Genomic DNA, 10,042 nt, shown 5'->3' with positions numbered 1-10,042 from the left:
TACAAAAAAGGTGATAATAGTATTTTAAGTACATCTACCCATTTTAACCACAAAAAGGTGTTAAGTAACTACAAAAGGTGAACTTACCAAAAAGTGTTAAGTAACCCAAAAAGACATAATCTAACCAAAGAAGGTAAGAACTAAAGAGTGGGCAGTCCTAGAGAAAAGGGTCTGCTGTGATTGGTAGATGTAAAATTTAGGGGTGGTGACACAAGAGAAAAAGATTCTTTAAAAAGAGGATGGAAAGGCCAGAAGAGGAGAGATATTCAATTTGAGTTTTGAGTTGGATGAAGGATCTCTGACTCAGAGTTGGACCTGGAGGAGAGACTGGAGACAGATACTTGAGGAGCAACCGGAAGACAGAGATCCAGACTTCTTTTCAGTTAGATGGTCATTGTTGGTGAGTTAAAGGCTGACTTAGTGACTCCACCTTTCTGGAGGCATGAAGCTTCCAAGAAAGACCCATTGTCTTGAGACTCTCTTCCCCTGGCTGGGGCAAAGAAATTTCTAACTCTCTCTCTCTCTCTCTCTCTCTCTCTCTCTCTCTCTCTCTCTCTCTCTCTCTCTCTCTCTCTCTCTCTCTCTCTCTCTCTCTCTCTCTCTCTCTCTCTCTCTCTCTCTTCCTCCTTCTCTCCCTCTGATACTTTCTTCCTCCTGTTTGTAATTAAAAACACCATAAAAAATAATTGGTAGCTGACTTGAGTGTTTCACTTAGGATACAAAAGGGAATTCCTTGGTGACCTTAAATTAATATATATCAGTCTTTTTAAAGTGATTTCAATATCACACCTATGACAGACATGTGCTAGCAAATGACAAACCAGAAACAACTCACAGATCCCTGGGCTATCCTAAGTCAAGCTTAAGCTACCATTGGTACATGTGAGATGCAGGAAAGTGATATAAAAACCATCTATATATTTCACAGCACTTCCTCTCTCCAGCCTCTTTGACAGCGGAGAGGTGACTCTGGTGGCAGCTTGCTGAGAATTTCAGCATCTTGGTGTGGTGGCAGCTATTGTCTGGGTTGGTGGGGAGTTTTCCTTGATACTGTACTGGGAGAAGCTGAGTAACCTAGTTCAGGTGAAAACTCAAGATTTAATTATTTGATAATATGGCCTTCAACAGACATGTGCAAAAAAAGGACAGACCTCTGGGTGGTCCTAGGTCAAGCTAGAGCCACCATAGCCACATGTGAGATGCAGGAAGTGAGGTAGAGAACAACCTCTGGAGTTCTTGGGATTTCCTGGGAGGAGGGGAGAGGCAGTTGGAGGCTGGTGCTTGGAGTGGGAGGAGCCTGTAGACTGCTTTCCTTCAGATTTGTCACATGAGTGATAAGGACTGATCCCTTTAGACTATCCCTGATAGCCTTGGCTATCCAGGGCCTTAAAGCCCACTTTGGCTCAGCCTGAGCCAGAGTTGGTATTTAAACATCTTTCCTTCTCTCCCTTATCCTTCTCTCTCTCTCTCTCTCTCTCTCTCTCTCTCTCTCTCTCTCTCTCTCTCCTTAATATCTTCCCTGTATTGTATCTATTGTAAATAAACTACCATAAATTCATTTTACTTTAGTAATTCGTTTGGGATTTAGAAATTAAAATCCCTGGTGATCACCTATTATATATTCAGAGTCCAACCACAAATAAATTCAAGGCTTGGAACTATCAGGAATTGTCCTGCTTTTTGTTTTTGTCTTCCTGTAGCCTCTGTATTAGGTCTCAGTGTACCAAGAAGCAAGGAATGATTTCAGAGAATGATCTTTGGGATCCCAGGCCAGAGATAATAGAGAAAAGGACTCACTCATGGTAAATTCAGTGAGCCTAATCCTAGGTAGGAATTGAACTAAATTGGAGCCTATTCTTTACAGAGTCTGAGGCGGTGAAGGGAAGACTATGTTCCAGAGTACTTGGGGTAAATGTTTATAGTTTGTTTTTGCTGTATTGTTGAAGTAAATGTTTTTAAAAGCTCATGGATATTAAGTAGCTAAATAGAATTGAATCTTTAGTGAATGGCACCTAATGTTAAGGGAAAAACCGCCAAGCTAGTGGTAGTAGAGAAAAGATACTCTGAAACTTCTTGGGGTGTCTTAGAACCTTTAGGGTACATTGTGATAGTTTTAGCTCTGGGACAATGAGTGAGAACATAATGCCTACACTATGACTGGTGATCTGTTCCTTCCACATTCCCTCCATCTTTTAGTGCTCACTGGCATGAGCCTTTTCTTCTGAAGTCACCAGTAGTTTGTTCATCCCTTCTAAAGCTGGCTCATTTTTCTCTCCTATCATCTAATATCTAGAATGAGGAGGAAAAGCTAGTATACTCCCTGCTCCTCTCTGCCACTACTACTCTGCAATCACCTCTTCCTTCAAATCTACTCCAACTTTACAAATCCTTATTGCTATTTTATATTGACTTCTCTGCTATGTTCCTTCTTCCTAAATAAGTTAAATTTTTGTCCCTTACTTTAATCTATTCATGTGGCCAGATAGGTGGTTCAGTGAATAGAACACCAAGCCTAGAGACAGGAAGCCCTGACCTCAAATATGACTTCAGACAATTACTGGCTGTATGACCCCAATGGGCAACTGAAGACTGGGTTATGTGTTAGGGATGCAAAGAAAACACACAGTACTGAGTGTTTGAGAAGTTCACATTCCAATGGATGAAGTAACATGTAAATTTAAAAAATAATTACAAGATGTATACAGGTGATCCCAGAAAGAACAGCACTAGCAATGGAGAGGGAGGCGTTCCTGGAAAAGAATTTTGCAAGAAGTGTAAAGTAGCAAAGGCCTGGAGTCCTATGTGAAGAACAGTAAATAGGTTGGTATAGGTGGTTCATAAACTGTAGATATGAAAGATCTAACTCATCCCCATTACAGATAATGTTTTCTGATAGTCTTAAATATAAACTTATTATTCCAAGGAAAATTCCATTTATACTTTTAAGTGTTTTTCTTTTTTTAAACTCACCCTTTCTGGCTTAGAATCAATACTAAATATTTGTTCCAAGACAGAAGAGAAGTAAGGAATAGGATATTGAGGTTAAGTGACTTATTCAGGGTCATGTAGTTAGGAAGAATCTGAGGCCAGATTTGAACCCAGGATAGGACCTCCTGTCTTGGGTCCTGGCTCTTAATCCACCTAGGAACTTAGCTGCCCCTCAAGTGTTTTTTTTTTAAATTTCATTTAATTAATCAATTTAGAACATTTTTCCTTGATTAAAAGAATCATATTCTTTCCCCCCCTTTCTCTACCCCTTCATAATTCCACTGGGTTTTACATGTGTCCTTGATCAAAACCTATTTCCATGTTGTTGATGTTTGCACTAGGATGATCATTTAGAGTCTACATCACCAATCATATCCCCCTAGACCCATGTAATCAAGCAGTTGTTTTCGTTTGTGTTTCTACTCCCACAGTTTTCCCTCTGAATGTGTATAGTTTTCTTTCTCGTAAATCCTTAAGAGTTGTTCAGGATCATTGCATTGCCACGAATGGAGAAGTCCATTACATCAATATACCACAGTGTATCAGTCTCTGTGTACAATGTTCTTCTGGTTCTGCTCCTTTCACTCTGCATCAATTCCTAGAGGTCATTCCAGTTCACATGGAATTCCTCCAGTTCATTGTTCCTTTGAGCACAATAGTATTCCATTACCAATGGTTACCACAATTTGTTCAGCCATTCACCAACTGGAGGACATCCCCTTGTTTTCGAATTTTTTGCCACCACAAAGAGCACAGCTATGAATATTGATGTACAAGTCTTTTTTTTTCCTAATTATCTCTTTGGAGTACAAACACAGCAGTGCTTTGGCTGGATCAAAGGGCTGGCAATATTTTAGTGCCCTTTTGGGCAGAGTTCCAAATTACCCTCCAGAATGGTTGGATCAATTCACAACTCCATCAGCAATGTGTTAATGTCACAACTTTGCCACATCCCCTCCAACATTCATTACTTCCCTTTGCTGTCATGTTAGCCAATCTGGTAGGTATGAGGTGATACCTCAGAGGTGTTTTGCTTTGCATCTCTCTGATTATAAGAGATGTAGAACACTTTTTCATGTGCTTATTAATAGTTTTGATTTCTTTATTTGAAAATTGCCTGTTCATGTCCCTTGTCCATTTATCAATTGGGAAATGGCTTGATTTTTTTTGTACAATTGATTTAGTTCTTTATAAATTTGAGTAATTAGACCTTTGTCAGAGGTTTTTGCTATGAAGATTTTCCCCCAATTTGTTCCTTCCCTTTTAATTTTGGTTGTATTGCTTTTGTTAGTACAAAAACTTTTAAATTTGATATAATCAAAATTATTCATTTTACATTTTGTAATTTTTTCTAACTCTTCCTTGGTCTTAAAATATTTCCTTTCCCAAAGACCTGACATGCATACTATTCTGTGTTTACCTAATTTACTTATAGTTTCCTTCTTTATATTCAAGTCATTCACCCATTCTGAGTTTATCTTGATGTAGGGTGTGAGATGTTGATCCAAAACTAATCTCTCTTATAATGTCTTCCAATTTTCTCAAGCAATTTTTATCAAAAATTAGATTTTTGTCCCAGATGCTGGGACTTTGGGGTTTATCAAAGAAAGTCTTGCTGAGGTCACTTACCTCAAGTCTATTCCACTGATCCTCCTTTCTCTCTTTTAGCCAGTACCATATTGTTTTGATGACCACTGCTATGTGATATAGTTTGAGATCTGGTACTGTTAGGCCACCTTCCTTCATCAGTTTTTTTTTCATGATTTCCCTGGATATCCTTGATCTTTTGTTCTTCCAAATGAACTTTATTATGTTTTTTTTTTCTAATTCAGTAAAACAGTTTTTTGATAGTTTGATGGGTTTGGTGTCATATAATAATAATATAATCAATAAGTTTGGACAGGATTAATATTTTTATTATGTTAGCTCATCCTACCCATGAGCAATTAATGTTTTTCCAATTATTTAAATTTTGTTTTAATTGTGTGGAGAGTGTTTTGTAGTTGTGTTCATATAGTTACTATGTTTGTCTTGGCAGATAGATTCATAAGTATTTTATATTGTCTGGGTTGATTTTAAATGGAATTTCTCTTTCTAACTCTTACTGCTGAGATGTTTGAAATATATAGAAATGCTGATGATTTATGTGGGTTTATTTTGTATCATGCAGCTTAGAAGTACAACAATAAGTTGCTGATTATTCCAACTAGCTTTTTAGTTGATTCTCTAGGCTTCTTTAAGTAGACCATCATATCTGCAAAGAGTGATAGCTTGTTTCCTCATTGCCTATTTTAATACCTTCAATTTCTTTTTCTTCTCTAATTGCTACTACTAGGGTTTCTAGTACAATGTTAAAAAATAGAGGTGATAATGGGCATCCTTTTTTTCACTCCTGATGTTATTGGGAAGGCTTCTAATTTATTCCTATTGCAGATGATACTTGCTGATGGTTTTAGACTAAAACTGTTTATTATTTTTAGGAAAGGCCATTCTATTCCTATACTTTTTAGTATTTTCAATAGGAATGAGTGTTATATTTTGTAAAAGGCTTTTTCTGCATCTATTGAGATTATCATGTGATTTTTGTCAGTTTTCTTGTTTATATGGTCAATTATGTGGATCATTTTCCTAATATTGAACCATTCTTGCATTCCTGGTATGAATCCTACTTGATCATAGTAGATAACCCTTGTGATGACTTGCTGGAGTCTTTTTGCTAGTATCCTATTTAAGATTTTTGCATCTATATTCATTAGGGATATTGGCCTATAGTTTTCTTTCTCTGTTTTTGACCTGCCTGGCTTTAGAATCAGTACCATATTTGTGTCATAAAAGGAATTTGGTATAATTTGTTCTTTGCTTAGTCTGTCAAATAGTGTGTATGATATTGAGATTAATTGTTTTTTGAATGTTTGATAGAATTCATTTGTGAATCCATCTTATTTTGGGAATTTTTTCTTATGGAGTTCTTTGATGACTTGTTCAATTTCCTTTTTCTAATATGAGGTTCTTTAGGTGTTCTGTTTCTTCTTCTGTTAATCTAGGCAATTTATGTTTTTTGGTAGATATTCATCCATATCACCTAGATTGCCATAAATGTTGCCATACATTTGTACAAAATAGTTTTTAATATTTGCCTAATTTCCTCTTCATTAGAGTTGTGGTCTCCCTTTTCATTTTTGAAACTATTAATTTGGTTTTCTTCTTTCCTTTTTAAAATTAGAAACACTTCCGGGTAAACACGGCTGCAATCTAGACTCGACTCACTTCCCCTCCCCAGCACCAAACGAAATAGACTACCTCAAAAGAGCATAAAAATCACCTTTGGAAGAACGGAGGACTCTCCAGTACCCCACAGAAACGAAGGTACGTGGGGTTTGAACATTTCCACACTATAAGGAGGAGGAAAAGCTCACACAAAAACATGAACTGAGCCTCCCCTCCCCCCACCCCCCACCAAACCAGAGTAAGCTATCAGAGCGCTCACTGGGGCAGTGAGTGAGTGAGGAGCATCTCTGTCTGGGGGATCACACCAGGGTCCTTGGGATCTAAAGATTGCAAGGAAACGGCCTCTCAGGGCAGTTTCATGGGAGAATCCTGCGCTGAGCACAGGGGGCTGTGGAGCTGAACTCCGGGGCAGTTGCGCTGAGCACCTGGGCGGAGCTGAACACCTGGGCGGGCTGCGCTGATCTCCTGGGAAGTTGAGCTGAACACAGGGGCCCAAGCTCTAAGAAACCTCAGAGGCTAGGAAGAACTAGTCTGAGGCAACCTAAATTCACAGAAAACCCGCCCATATCATCCAGACCCCAGACCAAAAAAGAAAGTGGAATAAAACCACCAAAGGGATGGCTTACACGGCCCAAAATCAAGCCTCCAAGAAGAAGGGGGGGGGGGAATGACTATTAAAAACTTTTATGGTGGGAGTACCCAAGGAAAAGAAGAGAATGAGGATGAAATCCAAATAAAATCAGAACATACCTCCCAAAATGGAAACTATCCACAAGCTCTGGGAGATCTCAAACTGGAGCTTACCTAAAAGATGGAAATATTTTGGAAAAAAAAATAGGAGAAAGAAATCAGCAGTCTGATAGACAAGACTTCACAATTGGAGAAGGAGCTGGAAGCAACTAATAGAAGGGCAGACAAAGCTGAAAAGCAAAACCAGTCCCTAACGACCAGAATTAAGCAACTGGAAGACAGTGAGCATGCCCAAAAGATGGAAAACTTTTGGAAAGAAAAATGGGAGAAAGAGATCAGCAGTCTAATAGACAAGACTTCACAATTGGAGAAAGAGCTAGAAGCATCTAATAGAAGGGCAGACAAAGCTGAAACCAAAACCAGTCCCTAATGACCAGAATTAAGCAAATGGAAGACAGCAAGATTACAAAATAGCAAGAATCAATAAAGCAAAGCCAAAAAATTAATGAATTAGAAGAAAACATAAAATATCTCACTGAAAAGGACACAGACTTGGAAAACTGAGGAAGAGGAGACAACCTCAGAATTATTGGTCTCCCCAAAAAACCAGAGATAAACAAAAACCTCAATGCTATTCTACAGGAGATTATAGAAGAAAATTGTCCACATGCTCTGGAGCAAGGGGGCAAAATAGAAACACCCTCTATACTAAATCCCCAAAAGACAACCCCCAGGAATGTAATCGCCAAATTCAAGAGCTTCCAAGAAAAGGAGAAAATCCTACAAGAAGCCAAGAAGAGGAGCTTCAGATATAGGGAGGCTCCCATAAGGATCACACAGGACTTAGCGGCTAACACACTAAGAGACCACAAAGCATGGAACATGATATTTAGAAAGGTAAGAGAGCTGGGTCTCCAACTAAGAATCAACTACCCAGCAAAACTGAATATATACTTCCAGGGGAAATTATGGGCATTCAACAAAATAGAAGATTTCCAAGCATTTGCTAAGAAAAGACCAGAACTTAGTGGAAAATTTGATATCCAATCACAGAAAGCAAGAGAAACATGAAAAGGTAAATATGAAATAAAGGGAAAAGGAGATAAATCTTATCTTTTTCTTTAAGTCAAACTCTCTTCTGTAAGGACTACATTTATATCAAATTATATATATTAATATGTGGGGAAAATGTACTGTGTAACTCTCAAAAATTGTATGCATCATAAGAGTAGTTAGAAGAATCATGCTTAGGGAAAGATTAGGGCATCAAGAAGATTGGTGAAAGGGGGGGCAAAGAAAGAAAAAGGGAGGTGGGAATTGTCAATAATACTAACATTTACTTCAAGAATTGGGGGGGATTAAATAGAATAATCTTTCCCATACAAAGATACACATGGGAAGGGGAGGTGAAGAACTCTTATATGAGAAGGAGAGGAAGAGAGCGTGAAGTAGAATTACTTAAACCTTACTCTCAGTGAAATCAAATCTGAGAGGGAAGAACATGTAGATCCAGTGAGATCCTGAATTCTATCTTATCCAACAGGGTAAGGAAGAAGGGAAAATCAAGGAGGGGAACGGGGGAGGGAGTATAAAAAGGGAGGGAAGGAGAGAGGGGAGGGGAAGGGAGCATAAAAAGGGAGGGGCTAGAAAGGGAAGAATATCAAGGGAGAGGACTAGGGGGACTGACCTAAAGTAAATCACTAGTTCAAAAGGATATATCTAAAGAAGAAAGGTCAGAACTAGGGGAAGATATCAAAATGCCAGCGAATCCACAAGTGACAATCATAACTTTGAATGTGAATGGGATGAACTCACCCATAAAACGTAGACAAATAGCAGATTGGATTAGAACCCCAAACGCTATCATATGTTGTCTTCAAGAAACACATATGAGGCAGGCTGATACTCACAAGGTTAGAATTAAAGGATGGAGTAAGACCTTTTGGGCCTCAACTGATAGAAAGAAGGCAGGGGTTGCAATCATGATATCTGACAAAGCCAAAGCAAAAATAGACCTGATCAAAAGGGATAGGGAAGGTAAATATATTCTGTTAAAAGGGAGCATAGACAATGAGGAAATATCACTAATCAACATGTATGCACCAAATGGTATAGCATCCAAATTTTTAATGGAGAAACTAGGAGAATTGAAGGAGGAAATAGACAGTAAAACCATATTAGTGGGAGACTTGAACAAACCACTATCAAATTTAGATAAATCAAACCAAAAAATAAATAAGAAAGAGAGAAAAGAGGTGAATGAAATCTTAGAAAAATTAGAGTTCATAGACATATGGAGAAAAATAAATAGGGACAAAAAGGAATACACCTTCTTCTCAGCACCACATGGCACATTCACAAAAATAGATCATACACTAGGTCACAGAAACATGGCACTCAAATGCAGAAAAGCAGAAATAATAATTGCAACCTTTTCAGATCATAAAGCAATAAAAATATTGATTGGAAAGGGTACACAGAGAGCCAAATCAAAAATTAATTGGAAATTAAATAATATGATACTCCAAAATCGGATAGTTAGAGAAGAAATCATAGAATCAATTAATAATTTCATTGAGGAAAATGACAATGGTGAGACATCCTTTCAAACCTTTTGGGATGCAGCCAAGGCAGTACTTAGAGGAAAATTCATATCCATGAGTGCATATATTAACAAATTAGGGAGGACAGAGATCAATGAATTGGAAATGCAAATCAAAAAAACTTGAGAATGAACAAATTAAAACCCCCCAGAAGAAAACCAAACTAGAGATCCTAAAAATTAAGGGAGAAATTAATAAAATCGAAAGTGATAGACCTATTAAGCTAATAAACAAGACTAGATGCTGGTACTTTGAAAAAACAGACAAAATAGACAAAGTACTGGTCAAACTAATTAAAAAAAGGAAAGAAGAAAGGCAAATTAACAGCATCAAGGATGAAAAGGGGGACCTCACCTCCAACAAAGAGGAAATTAAGGCAATCATTAAAAACTACTTTGCCCAACTATATGGCAATAAATATACCAACCTAGGTGATATGGATGAATATTTACAAAAATATAAATTGCCTAGACTAATAGAAGAAGAAATAGATTTCTTAAATAATCCCATATCAGAAAAAGAATTCCAACAGG

The 10,042-nt window shown here is 37.7% G+C and overlaps 1 long non-coding RNA gene across 1 annotated transcript in view; it reads left to right on the top strand.

Annotated features, from left to right (window-relative positions):
- The first annotated feature begins 6,098 nt into the window (after window positions 1-6,098).
- LOC130458465 (uncharacterized) overlaps window positions 6,099-10,042 on the top strand; it is a 28,915-nt gene continuing 24,971 nt past the window's right edge. The window contains exon 1 of the long non-coding RNA XR_008917784.1: window positions 6,099-6,354. This is a non-coding gene — a long non-coding RNA (uncharacterized LOC130458465). The remainder of the gene's footprint in view (window positions 6,355-10,042) is intronic.

Source organism: Monodelphis domestica, chromosome 3, assembly GCF_027887165.1.
Source record: "Monodelphis domestica isolate mMonDom1 chromosome 3, mMonDom1.pri, whole genome shotgun sequence".
Classification (NCBI taxonomy): Eukaryota; Metazoa; Chordata; class Mammalia; order Didelphimorphia; family Didelphidae; genus Monodelphis; species Monodelphis domestica.
The sequence above is the reverse complement of the archived record's forward strand: the minus strand, read 5'-3'. Positions and strand labels throughout refer to the sequence as shown.